The sequence below is a fragment of the Ascaphus truei genome, chromosome 2 (assembly GCF_040206685.1).
Source record: "Ascaphus truei isolate aAscTru1 chromosome 2, aAscTru1.hap1, whole genome shotgun sequence".
Classification (NCBI taxonomy): domain Eukaryota; kingdom Metazoa; phylum Chordata; class Amphibia; order Anura; family Ascaphidae; genus Ascaphus; species Ascaphus truei.
In genome coordinates, this window is record NC_134484.1 from 467,249,200 (window position 1) to 467,263,333 (window position 14,134).

Sequence of the window (14,134 nt, forward strand, 5' to 3'; positions counted from 1 at the left end):
CTCGGCGGCAGCGTTGCCAAAGCCCAAGGCTACAGCCCCGCTGCCTGCGCTGCACGCACATCTGCCAGCGCGTGCAGCCGTGACGTCACCCGGCAGGTTCGCCCTCATTGGCTGAACTGCTGGGGGCGTGGCCTAGCGCTCCGTTGCGAGTCCAGATCTCAATTCTCTTGAGCATCAGTTTGTCAGCGCAGCGCGGCGGCCCCCACTCGCAGTGGCCCGGGCCTAGCCCGGCCCAATTGTGGGGCGGCTCTTGTCCCTGCAGAGTCCACCACAGCGGGTGCTGCAGTAGCAAGCGGGACCTGGCCTTAGTCCCAAGGCGGCCGGCTTTACATTTCAAGACCAAAACAGGTCATTCAAAAATCTCATGATTTAGGACTGGTTCTCAACCCAAGAGTCACAGAATGTTGTGATAGAGCAGAACCATATACTACCTATCCTATCCAACTAGAAAATAGCTGTCACGGGACATTTCTACAATTGATTTCCATCTTACAATACTTCAAAGTACTACATACTATCCAATAATCCACTATTACAGCTCTTAATGGCACACCAAGGATCAGAATAAGCATTAAAATTGTGTTCTGTATATTATGTGTGTGGTAACACCCAAGTAACACTTCTTTTCTGCAAATATTTCTAGAATTCTCCATTTTAGGAGACAGATGTGATTTGGCATGTCGCAGTCACAGCACGTGTAACATCTCTGAAAGGTGGGTAAGAAAAAAAGCACTACAATCTTTAGGCAGCAAAATCATTCCTGCTGCAAGGAGATATGCCAGTCATGTTCATACTGTCAAACTAATAAATAGAACCAATACTGCTGAATGACCAAAGTGGGGGAAAAAAAAAAAAAAAGGTAAATCACAATTACAGAGAGAATAGAAGGTAACAACGGATCCAATTTGAAAGTGTAATAATTGATATTCAGCTACTTACTCACAGAATAGAAACATGCTGGGCCCATGGACTCAGAGGTAAAGAGATGGAACTGAAGACAGTAGGTACAGCATGCTGTCAAACTCAGACTTCCATACAACCGAACTTCCACTAGCAAAGAGCAAAAGAGGATTGCTGGCGACAGCCTGCACAGATCATCCTTCAGGCTATTTACCCTACAAATTGCTACTGGTTACTCTATAGATTAAGTTGACAGAGATTAATACCTGCTCACTTATCTGAAAGAGTAATTTTGACTGCAGTCTGAAACAGCGGCGTAGCTAGACATGTGCGAGCCCCCGGGCAAAAAACAATCAGGGCCCCATTATGAGTGAACATATTCCGTAGATTCAGGAGTTTCCATTGCCCTGTTCCTCCTCCTCCTCCCCCCCCCCCAGCAAGTTGGCAGCCTTGCAAGCCCCCCCTCATGTATTTCTCCACCACAACCCCCTTTCCTCTCCCTCTTCCACCCCCCACCCCCCCTCGACACACACAGCAAATTGACACAGGATTTGATTTGTTTTGTGCATTTTTTTGGTTTGTTTAGCATGGATCTGTAATTGACCATTTTTTTATCCCAGCCTGTGTGAAACCTCTATACTCCTTAAGGTCAGAGCTGTTATTGGTGCATTTCATGATTGGTGTCTTAAGAGTAGCAGACACTATTATGTTGCACATTTTGTATTGCCCTAGACATGATTGTTCTGCTAGCAAACTGACAACATACTGCAAATTGACACAAACACACAGCATACCTTCCCACAGCAGCACATAGTAACTCCTCGCCCTGATGTCATGAATAGCAGGAGCGGACAGAGATCTGCCTCAGCTGCGCCCCCAGCCTCTGCCTGCGCTCTCCCCCTCCCTGCCAGCCCTGAGCAAGACACCCAAGAGTGCGGGCCCACAGGCTATAGCTACGCCCTGGTCTGAAAAACGCAACAATGTAATTTTGACTTAACATATGTAAGTGGTTTGCAACCTTTTTTGGGTAAGGAACTCCAGAATTAGATTGTGTAATTCTTGGAAACCCCAAACCTCTCCCACCCCCACCTTCTCCCCATTCTGTCGCTCGTGTCATTGTCCCCTTTACGCCCACTTTCAGTCTCTCGGGTCCCATCGACTTGCCCACCCTTTGTACGGTCTGAGGGGTCCCTCACAATGCATCTGATCTGAGACATGCTATTAGAGAGGTTTGGGGTTCCGCAGAATTTGACAATATAAATAAGGTTCCTTAAACAACAAAACTTGAAAACCACTGGCTTAGCAGAGACTTTGATCTGTGTTTAGATCGACAGTGTTTGTGGCAAATGACTAGTTCCCAGTCGCACACAGGACTGCATCCTTGCAGCTATCAAGCATACACACTTTTATGGAAGTTCTTTAAAACGCTTTCATTCAGGCATCCGAAAGCAAAGTTAATAAAAATGCATTTTACAGTGCAGTTACATTCCTTGGTGTTCAGAACTACCCGTAAAGTCATAAAAAGGAATGAATAACCCAAAAGCAGAAGGACACGTGCATAACAAATGCATTTAACTATATCAGTTCCGGCATCTGCAGTAATGAGATGGGTTCAGAAGAGATCACATGACCGCTATCGTACACTGCTGACAAACGTTAGTGGAGGGGGCTTCGCTTCGATCAGGTCGTCCACTCTGTTAGTGCAAACAGCTCTCAGCCCACGGAACACAAGCATTTTGGGATGACGCACCTCTGGAGTGCCTGGGCCTGTGACATAATGATAATGTCATTACTAAAAAGGTTCGTTTGCAAATGCTTCCATTCTGCTGCCTACTACCTCTCACTGCAGAACACGACGCAGATCCATGAATAAGGCCTTTTTGTAGAACAGCCGTCAAACTTTGCTAACCCTTCTGCTACTGAAAGGGCTGCTATCACGGCAGAAAGATTTGCAGGTTCTTTTGAATAAAAAAAATAAAAAAAGTTAAGCCAGAAATGGATGTCTGCACATTGAAGACTTAGATATAAAACATTTAACAAATATAGTATTTTGTGAGGCCTCACTTTTCAGGGTCTGCATTGCATTTAAAGGTATTTCTGCAAGTACGCAACGTTAAAACTAGGGGGAACAATGAACTAGTATGGGAATATTCCCACCATGCATATACAACATTGGGGAGAGAAATCCCCGCCCTGCGAGACTTAGGCCGCGCTTATAATGCTGGCGACACAATCGATGACGTCACCCGTCGCCGTCAGTGAAAATTGGATTTTCCGCGACCGACGCCAATGATGTCACCAATGGGGGCGGGCCCCGGTCTCTGATTGGTTTAAAGACAGTCACATGTGGCAACTGTCTCTAAAAAAAAATTTTTACAAAAAAATGAAATAGACCCGGATACCATTTTGCCGCGATGTCGCCCTTACTATAAGCGCTGGCGATAGAGTCAATTTATTTGTTTGAGTGACGTCGCAAGGCACTATAAGCACAGCCTTGATGCAGTCTGCGCTATGGCCAGCACTGCAGGAACAAGAACTGCCCCTCAAATGGGGCAACGCCCACTAGCTGCCTTCACGTGCAATTTGCAGCCGCGGTGCACAATGAGATTTTCAGAAGACCAGAAAATTGTCTTTACAACTAGTGACAGTGTCATGGGGGTCCGTGACAACCAATGATAGAGCAGGTGGATGTGGATGTGGAATTTCAGATTCCAGAAGGAGCAGAATATTTACTCAAAAAAAATAAAAAATAAATTAGCAGCAGCTGCGTTCTTGTCCAGGTCCTGTAACTAATTCAGGTCAATGTGGTCATTTTTATACTTTCACCAACGATTCGATGCCAGCCACATTGTCACATGGAAGTTTTATTTCTATAAAACCGCAAGAGCCAAAATATAGTGGCACAATTGGCAAACCGTAAACAGCAGCTTTCTTTGCCGCGGACAGATTAGTAACAAATGTCTCATCAGAAGCAAACATCCTGACATCAGACTACTGCTCACCGCCAGTGCACCAAGCCATCAATGCAAAGGACAATGCATGTATTTACTGACCGAGGCCTATGCAGACAGCTTTGATTGACTGAAGACACAATCATGTAATCTGTATGACACTGTACAAGTTTAATCATAGAAGCAGCAATCCTGGCAAAACCTTTGCTTTTTTTATACATGATTAGGACATGGGGTCCCTCCGGTTCTGAGCGGTGCTATTTGCAGCTCCAGGGCCACCTAGAGATCATTATTTCTGTGCCGGTGCTCCTCGTGTACAAAATCAATATCGGCACAGTTATCCAAAAAGGAAGTCGCAACAGATCACTATTGGCGCACAGAACCGGAAAGTTCTGGTGACCATATGGTCTCCCCAGGAAGGAACTTTAAACACTCTACCCTAACCGGTAAGTATCTTTGGGACCAAAGATTTTTTTAAATAAATCACCGGTGTGGAATTGATGCTTTAAGTAAACCGCCTCACAACTACAGAAATGCACGGCTTGGTGACAAAATGGTCTTAAAGGAAGTTGGAATTTCAGACCTTATTAGCTCTCAGAGCTAGAAAATAAAAAAGTATGGATAATGCATCAGGCAAAGTGTTCCATAATGTGAGCCGCACAACCACATCCACAGAACCCAACTTGTGTTACAATGGGGAGGATTGTGTTCTAATGGAGAATTGTAAAAGTTATAACTACTGTACTTTAATCAACCGTTTTACTGCAATTATGCGATTCATTTCTAGTTCGCAAAAGAGGACAAAGGATTACATGGCAATTTTATTTTATCTTTAATAAGCCAACTACATTGGGAATTGCCATCCATGCATATCTTTATTTGAATGTGACATCCATGTACACAGCGCTTTACAGCAGTAACACGTGACAATAGGAATAAGCGCTTCATACATAAGTAACATTGGGAGAAGGAGTCCCTGCCCCGAAGAGCTTACATTGGAATTGCCATGTAATTATTTCCTCATTCGTACAGATCATTTATACAAATACTCCTTTATCATCATTTATAACTGGGCTTGTGCTGACTGCTAGGACTGGTGAGGAGAGGGTGCTGGTGTGGAAGAGGAATACTCATGAAGCTCCAACACTTCAGAACCATACAAACCTTAAATCAGACAATAATTCACTTTGGTGTTAACAAGGCAAAGCAACCGCTTCAGAAGAATAAAAACGTCTAGAAGTCAATCCTGATACATTTTTACTGAAGTGTATTCAGTTTCTCACTGTTTCCCGTTCTCTTGACCCGGGTGTCACTCAGCGGGCATGTTGGTGTTGATATGCCAATGAAACACATGAAGCACAGTCACAGAATGCACTGAACACATTAATGGCAGTGCAGATTCAGCATGAAAAGAATATCCCCTTTTCTGACAAATGGGTTTAAGGACAAGACCGGGTCATTGTGATTCAAGTAGGTCACCCCCAGAAAGTGAGAACATACACAGGAAAAGTGATCTGGCAGGCTGGCGAAGTTCAGACGTTGGCTCCCTGCGGTTTTACAAACAGAAACTGTATTTAAAACATTGTCTACATTAAACAAAAAAAACTTTACAAGGGAAATGAGAAATGTAATGATTGAGCCCCAATCACCATTTAACAATGTCTACTGGGGTTTCAATAAAGTATTAGCACCGAGAAATGTAAACGTCCCTACCACTTTGACAGTATTTGTATAGTAATCACAAAGCCACGTGCATGAATCAGAGAAAAGGGAAACATTCATTTTTACAAGATGGTACAAAAGTAAGACCGTTCATTTCATTAGGGGCAATTAAATTCCTTAAGCCAATTACACGGATCGGTCATTACAAAATACTTTTTTTGACCTACCCATTTAAGGGAACATACTTTGCAATCTCCTACCCATTTTCACTTCTAAAGTGGTACATTTCCCAACAACAGCAAAAACCTGGATGTGGCATTAAATCCGGAAGCAGTTTACATGATTATGCCTCCGCACCTGAAAACCACTGCAGGATTGGAAGGTAAAATATAGAATTAGTAACAAAGGAAAAACAATTTCTAAATGCAAATTATTTCCAAAACCAAATTTCTATTTTCTCATTTAGTATTTGGAGCCGCTTTGTAGGACTGCCCGTTTAAGGAAAACAAAAATGATAAGTCCTACTGTAGACAGCATTTGCAGAGGCAATCGTCTCAAGGGCCCAAGCATTATATTGCCCAGTAAAACACTATGCTAATGTTTACATGGATTAGAATACGCCAGTTTAACTTGTAAAACTAGCCACTGCCTCTTGTGAGCAGTCCATAGAAAGCATGCTCCTTCCAACCCCTCCCCCACACCCAGACAGCAGCCCCTGGGAAATGCTATCTGCCTCCAATAGAGCAGTACTGTATAAATGTGCTCTGATGTAATGCCACAGCTATCCCCTCCTGACCACCAGCGCATTGAGCCAATAGCGCTCTCACCCCAGACAGAACAGAAGGCCTGCCACGCCTTGCACTGAAAAGGACAATGATGTCATACTACAAGGACACGAACCAGTTCACATTTACAGCAGCTCACACTCGCTCTGAGCTGGCAGCTTGTAGAATAAAATACCATTTAAATTGCCATATTCTAACGAAAGTAAATGCAACTACAAAACGCTACTGTATGCATCACAGCAGCATAATCCCACAAACTACTTACAAACTACTTACGGTGGTTCCAGACATTTCTTTTTACCAACAAAAAGCAAATTCTGCAGGTCAGTCCCACAACATGCCGTTCATTGTGCGATTACTCAGCGCAGGCAATGTACAGTGTGCTAAATGTAAACACTGTTAAAGGAGAAAGGTAAATGTATACAAAAGATTGTTAGTCCTTGCCCTCTGTCCCACAAACAATGCTTTGTATAGCTTACAAACACTGCACATATAGTGTTTACAGTAAATCTCCTGGTCTCTGCAGGTTTTTAACATTCACTCCCTTTGAATACCAAGATAATCAACTCTCTAGTGTACTCAAACACTTCCCCTCCTGGCAACCGCTTCCCAGCAGTGTCACAGCTTCACAAAACAGACAAAGGCTACTAATATATCTCAGCTGTTGTGCTGCTCCCCCAACACATCACCCAAGAGACTTGAAAGGCAGTAAGACGCCATGCAGCCCCCTCTCTCCTGGTGTACACAGCTTCATTTATCATGTGAAAATGGTCAGTGCTCCACAAACAATACCCTGCACATAAAGGTACAGAAACACCTTGCTGTATTGCAGTAGTGAATACAGTAACCCATGTCATTAAGATCACATTTTAGGAACAATAGCATCGGCTACAAAAACAAGCTTCCTACAAGTTGTGAAAACATCACATCCCATCACCAAAATGTAGTGAGAGATTTGATGCACATTTCATGTTTGGCGAACTATACAATGATCTTTCCTTCCGTCTAATTCAAAAGGAAACAAGGAGCATTATTACTGTACTTGGTTCCATGAATTACTACAGCTGATCACACCTAATGTTTTCCTCCAGACACCAACACTCAAGTCAGTATAATGCATATTACAGATGCAGCATCCCTTTAAAAAAAAAGTTGCTTTTCAGAAAAATCAGAACGTGGAAATAAGGCATTTGCCTACTCTCCCAATTCTCATTACAAATAACACGCATTAGAAATAAGAAATCCTTGCAGAACACACAACAGTTACAAGAAGGGGATAGCGGGTACCACAGCCATTATAATTAGGGATTCAGCAGTGTTTATTTTTTGTAAACGGCTTTTTTGTTTTACCAGTTAAATAAAAAAAACTGTGTTTCAGTGTCAACGGATTTTTTTTTGACAAGTTTGAATTTGGCGTTTATCGCACTTAGGGGCCTATGCAGAGAGCAGCGAATTTTAAAATTGGCGAATTTATTAAAAAGTAGCTTTTTTGGAGAGTTTTATTCTCCATATGCAGAAATGTGCGAATTCTGCTATGTTTAACATGAATGCGTCTGGCGAGTTTAAATTGGCGAGATGCGCGCTTCAGAAATGTGTAAAAAAAAATTCGCGCCTTTTTTTTCCCTTTGCAATGGCCGCGAGCGGCAGCTTCTTGCCAATTTTTTCTGGCGAGGCAAAAAGGAGACAATCGCGCCATTTTATTGGCGCGAACAGCCGCTAGATGCCGTTCGCGCCTCTCTGCATTAGGATATTTTTAAAACTGGCGAGATTGAGGTTCTCGCCAGCCGCGAGGCGAGTTTTAGAAATAGAAAAGAAAAATTGGCGCGTTTTTCGTAACTCGCCATTTTCTGCTGTTTTCTGCGCGATTTTCTCAAAAAAAATGGCGAATTTCGAAATAGTGCTGCTCTCTGCATAGGCCCCTTAGTGTTTAGTTTTCATACTCCCCATGTGTTGCCTTTGTCTCCCACCTATGATTGGGCTGCTACATGGTTTCGCATCCTGCTGGCATTGCACCACAGGGACACTTCGTCGGAAAGGACATTTCACTGTCCAGACATCGCGGCGAAGTGTCGGAGGAACTCCTGCAGCTTTTTGGTCGCTGCGAAACATCCCATTCCACTGCTACAAGAGGTGGAACGCAGGACATGATGTGGAATCTGCATTTATCGGTTTGAACCCGAAGTGCAAAATTATGAATAGTTAAAACCTAAAACAAGAATCCCTAATCAATTGACATGCTGGCCTGTTTTCCGAGATTATTTTAAAGCAGTCACGTCTAGTACCAAAGTGAAAAAAGGGATATAATACGTTAAACGGTTAAATGAAGGTTATTCACAAAAACATATACCTTTAATTAAACTTCACTTTTTTTTTATTATCATCCATCTCAGGAATGGTCAACTTCAGTCCTAAAGAGCTTCAGCGCAGGCAATGTAGTCTTCGACTGAACCACTGATTTAGCCCCCTGTGCTGAAGCAGAGAACCTGAAGTGCTGGTGGCCCCTTGAGGACTAGAGTGGGTTAACCCCGACCTATCCAATGCATTCTGGTAAATCCTCAAATCTAAACAGGTCATTATTTTCTTCTGTCGTCATCATTAGTCAAAAAGATAAACATAATTTGCTTACATGCATGAAATCAGACACAGTTAAAGGGCAATTTAATTCATTTTTTTTTTCTTTTTAAAGAACTCCTTATATTTAAAAGTGGTTCAATATTTAACCGCCCGTTTCAGTTACCTGCCATACTTTTTCATGCTTGTGCCGGGAGGGGTTCACCCTCCGATCGTTTATTAACAGTTACCAGATTGGGGTGAGACCACGCTTCACAGGTTAGTGAATCACTGCCTTAGAGTGAAAGAAATACTCCCTGCTCATTAATACATATTGCTGTACAGTCCAGTGGAGAAAACACAAACACAAACTCAGTGTAGGCGATTACCCGAGACCTGCTCCACCCTGGTCCCTCCCAAGATAATCCTCCTCACAAGTGTCGCCAGCAATCACACACACACAAAAGGAAGTCGCCACGCTGCAGGCGCACTGCTCTTAAACATGCCCTTAATTGACGGGGCATGTCAATCATTTTAACACAGAAGTCAGCTGTAGGACAAGTGTCAAAACAGTAGATGGGGTAAAGGCACAGAAAGGGTCTGCGTGACATGGCAATAATAATATATTAGCCATTTACAAAGAGCGTAAATAAAAATGCCTTGCAAACAAACATAAGACCCGACTGGCAGCAGAGGAAACGTACGGTAGCATAGCGTAACAGTAATGCACTTTTCACTTTAAATTCGCCTTCAGACTAAAGTCATTTGACCCAGAAATCAGTCGGTAGGTGTACCCGCTGTATCAACTTGTTATTGGATTTGTTTTCAGGTTATTCATTTATTTTTATATCACAGTCTCAGCTCCCAATGTACAGCACTGTCCTTGTTGCTGCCTTGCAAGTAAATAACTAAAACACAAGAAGATATGGGGGGGGGGGGGAGGGAGAGAAGAGAGATACGAGGAGACGGTAACATGTTTAGTGGAAAGGGGGCTGAAAGTTTTTCTTTGCAGCTCGCTGAATATATAAAGGTAAAAGTAATGAACAACATTCGAGTACTGACGAAAAGGCGATTAATGTTCTTTTTGACATTATTTCATAATCTTACTTAATGAGTTTTATGTTTTGGTAACACTGAATGAATGAATACTATGACTAAATAGGCACTTGGAATTTCTTGATTTTTCTATTAAAAAAAAAACTCTTAAGTCAGGAAGTGCATTTTTTTGCCAAAAATGCACTTAATGAGTTACCTCTACAACGACAATACAGGAGGGCCCCGCTCATACGGCTGGTTCCGTTCCAGGCCGCCTCCGCCGTAAAGCGGAAATCGCCATAAAGCAGAGCCCGGCTGTACTGTATCTTTAAAAACAGAGATGCAGACTTGTAAACTGACTGTTTTGCTAACAAATGGTATCTGACATTGAGTTGCGCACGCGCTAAAACTGTTGTTTAATGACAGCCGGATACTCAGCTGCTATGCACATCATGCCGGGGAGAAAAAAAAAAAAAAAATAGAACAAGCGTCGAACCTAATGAATATGGTATACATTGGGAAACGCTGTATGAGCAGAATAACGTACAGCGGGGCCCTACTGTATGCAATTCACCCTTTCGCTGCCAGTGGGGCCTGCAATGCAGGGTGTCTTGCAAAATGATTAAATATGCATTTAACAGTGTAAAAAATGTAATGCAACAATAAATCCCTACATGCACTGTAAGAACTACAATATTGCACATGCAAGTACTTACTGTATGTGAATAGCCAGCAGATCCGACCGATTTCTACTTATAAAGGGGCTTCTATATTTTCTTTGTATCCCTAACAAATCTTTCCTCTTGTAAGGTGTCACAGCTAGGACAGGAGATTTGAGATCTATTCGTTTAAAAGTGTCTAATACGGTTGCACAGACAAGACACTACACTCAGCAATCCAAGGGGAGGCGAAGCATAATCAAATTATATACATAATCAATTCATTATTCAATTTGTCTACACTGCATTGTAAGCAGTGTGGGCCACACCCAGCATTTAGAGTTAACCTTCTTTTGGTCAATCAGGAGGAAGAAGGGTTTGAACAAAGCAGGAAAGTGAGAGTGACCAATCCTCCCACTGTACAAATCAGTGCAATTACTCATTACCGTGAAGTTAACCATTTCACCACCTGAAGGTCCTGCAATGCACTGGGGTTTACAAAGATCCTTACTGTGCTTAAATGTCCAGAGGAAAAAAGGCAACTATTGCCCTCACCCCAACTTTCTATTCAGTGAAACAGCCGACTGGGATAAAACTACAAGCACAATGTCACATGGAAAATAGCATTAGGAGACGGCATTCAATACAAGCACAAGCCTCTAACAAAAATGGGGACTGCTCAACAAGTAAAGGGTTCCCGGGAAGGTGGCGACACTTATCCACCTGCCCAGAACCTCACCCCAAATGACATCAGTATGCAATTGGTATAGGACCATTTCACAGAGCAATGCACATTGTGTCCTATAGTCCAGGAGATGTGATAAGGGCCTGCATTCAGGATCTTCATCAATTACATTGTAATGTACCAGACATTAAAAAGGATATGTTTGGTAAAAACAAAAACCTCCACTGTACAGCAAATAGAAATACCATTTGGGGTGCAATTTGCATGTCTCAGAAGGTCGCTTAAGAGAATGGGGAAAGACAGGGTTGCAGCCCCTCTGATGCAAATGCACCACACATGGTATTTTTGTTTACTGTACACTAATGTACATAATTCTACTCACTATAATTAAGCCCTAATGTTGGTCCCATGCAGTTTCACAAACACCAGAACAATTGCAGCAAAACGGGGCAAAATCTGACAGAATTGGGGTTTTTGGAGGGTCAAGGAGAGTGGCATTAAACTGGAATTTACTTAACTGTTTCACAGCCCGAGGGCGACCCACAGATAATATACAAGAAGCAGATCTGTCCTGGGACCGCCCCACAGAAACAAAGACAGCTTGGACAAGAAAGCAATTCTGAAGATAAAATACAATGATCTTTTGTTAGATTAGAGACCTGTGGCGTCTGCTGCTGAGCATTTTAACCATTTCACTGCCAGAGCAAAAGGCCTTTGTCCCATTTTGCAAGAGGGAGACTGTGTGACCGCAACCACCACACACTTCCCCCAAGACATCACCCTGCGCTTTTCTTGGCACTTCCAACGCTCCCTCGTTTTATTATTCGTCTGATCACCGCCAATCTCCTCTCCCCATCACATCCCACATCCGGCCTCATTCTGCAACTGAGAGCATCCTCGCCCCGGTGACCTTTAACCCCCGCAGTGCTACAGGAGCCTACAAAGCATTACTCTGCAGTTCCAACAAGAGAACGGGCTCCTGGCCTCTGAAGTGGGAGCGCACCCAAGGACTAGCATTTGAATCACAAAACCCTGTACATAAGGCACTAAAGTCACTATACAGTACGTGTAGTTCTGCAACGCACAACACAGGGATCGGTCAGACTTTACTGGCACAAAAGTGTCATTTTAACATCGTCTCCTCACCGCCACCACACCTTGGGTACCACGTATCAGAAAGTAAACTTTACGATACGTCTGTGGGACAAAGCAAAGCGCACACTGGGTCCTTACAACAAATAAGATTGCTTTCATACCATCTATAATCAGCCTAATATTTTGTATTACAATAAGAAAAGCCATTAAATTGCAACAGTGGGAGCATTAGATTGCCAACTCGATGATGCAAAGAGACACAGTTGGCATATATGCATATATTACACATACATATTCAAACATTATTGGGGCTACCTGAAGAATTGGAACCAGAGCACCTACAAAATCATTGAGGCCTTTATCCAGCAGTTGATATAGATATATATATCAAATTGCAAGCCCTTGGGTGCAAGGGCACATACAGCTCATTTACATACAGACAGACAGACAGAGAGACAGACAGACAGAGAGACAGACAGACAGACAGACAGACAGACAGACAGACAGACAGACAGACAGACAGACAGACAGACAGACAGAGACACATCTGTGTGTGCACACACACACACACACACACACACACACTGCTCGGGCTCCTGCCACACGCGGGGTTCTCGCACTGAATGACGCAGTAAGTTGGGGGGCAGTGATGAGGGGACAGGGAGGGACACACGCCCGCAACCCGAGGCCGACTTACTCGTGGTATCCACGGGACTCAGACGCCGGGCGGGCTCCGGACACTATCCGCCGTGACACCGAACAGAAACACAAATTCCCCGGTTACCAGAGCACGCTCCCCTGATCACAGCGGCCTCCGCTCCAGTCTCTCAAACCCCCTCTTGCTCTCCGGAGACCGGCCTCGCCAACTGCTTCCTGACTGACTATGCCGCCGGCCAATCAGGAGCCGAGATGAGAGCTCGTGGGCCGGCCGGCGAACCAATGAGAATTGAGGTGGGGCGGGCGCAGCGGAGTGAAGGGCAGCAGCTGCGAGCCAATAGGGGGGGGGGCGCGCGCGAATGGAACGCCTCAACGGCAGTAGGCGGGGCCTCCAATGCACGAGGCTGACTGGACGGGGAGAGGGGGCCAATCAGGAGGCGAGATTAACGCGCCCTGCACCAATAAGAAGGAAAAGAGGGCGGGGCGGTCTAGATTCCCTCCCCGGCCGACGCGAGAGCGTTTCTGGAGTGGCGGTTGATGGCTGTTGAAAGTCCGGCGCGAGCCCTTATAAATAGTCATTGGGCGGGTGCAGCAGCTGACGGCACGCGGGACATAGTTTAAAACATGTTCGCTCAGGGCTCTCGGAATCACGTGACCTGCTTGTGATTAATGAACACAATGCTATGACGTGGGGTTTCTGTGAGCGGGAGGAACCCCTCCCCTGTCAGTGACTTGAGCTCATCGCTCCAGCAGACCCGACGGTGCCTCTCCTCACTTCTGGGCAGGGATTAAATAGGGCGCAACCTAGTCCGGAGAGTTTGGAAAGAGCGTTTTCACCAGCCAATGGGAGGCGAGCCGGGGACATGGTGCAGCCAATGAGGTTGTTTGATTAGGGCGGGGCAGGCCGGTGTCGGGACTTTCCCGCCCGCTTTTTTTTGCAGAGTTAGGTTGCAGGTGCATCATAGGGTGGAGCTGCTCTGGGATTCACGCTCTGTAATATACTGCAATAAAAGGGATTGTAATGCGCGAGACTTCCATTATTACATTGTGCTAACACAAAACATTGCCGTTCTAATCAGGCAAGCCATTTGTCACCCACATAAAAGGCATTTTTAATCAGTGTAGCATTAGATAATACTTACTGTGTTTTTGTTC

The 14,134-nt window shown here is 44.3% G+C and overlaps 1 protein-coding gene across 20 annotated transcripts in view; it reads right to left on the minus strand.

Annotated features, from left to right (window-relative positions):
- The window catches only part of MAP4 (microtubule associated protein 4), a 191,370-nt gene extending 178,139 nt beyond the window's left edge, over positions 1 to 13,231 (minus strand). For 14 of the 20 annotated variants that reach the window (XM_075588166.1, XM_075588185.1, XM_075588173.1 and 11 more), the window contains exon 1: positions 13,020 to 13,230. The gene's annotated coding sequence lies outside the window, so the exon portion shown is untranslated. Of the gene's footprint in view, positions 1 to 13,019 lie in introns of all 20 variants that reach the window. The other 6 variants (XM_075588174.1, XM_075588182.1, XM_075588177.1 and 3 more) reach the window with 2 other exon arrangements.
- Positions 13,232 to 14,134: the final 903 nt, after the last annotated feature.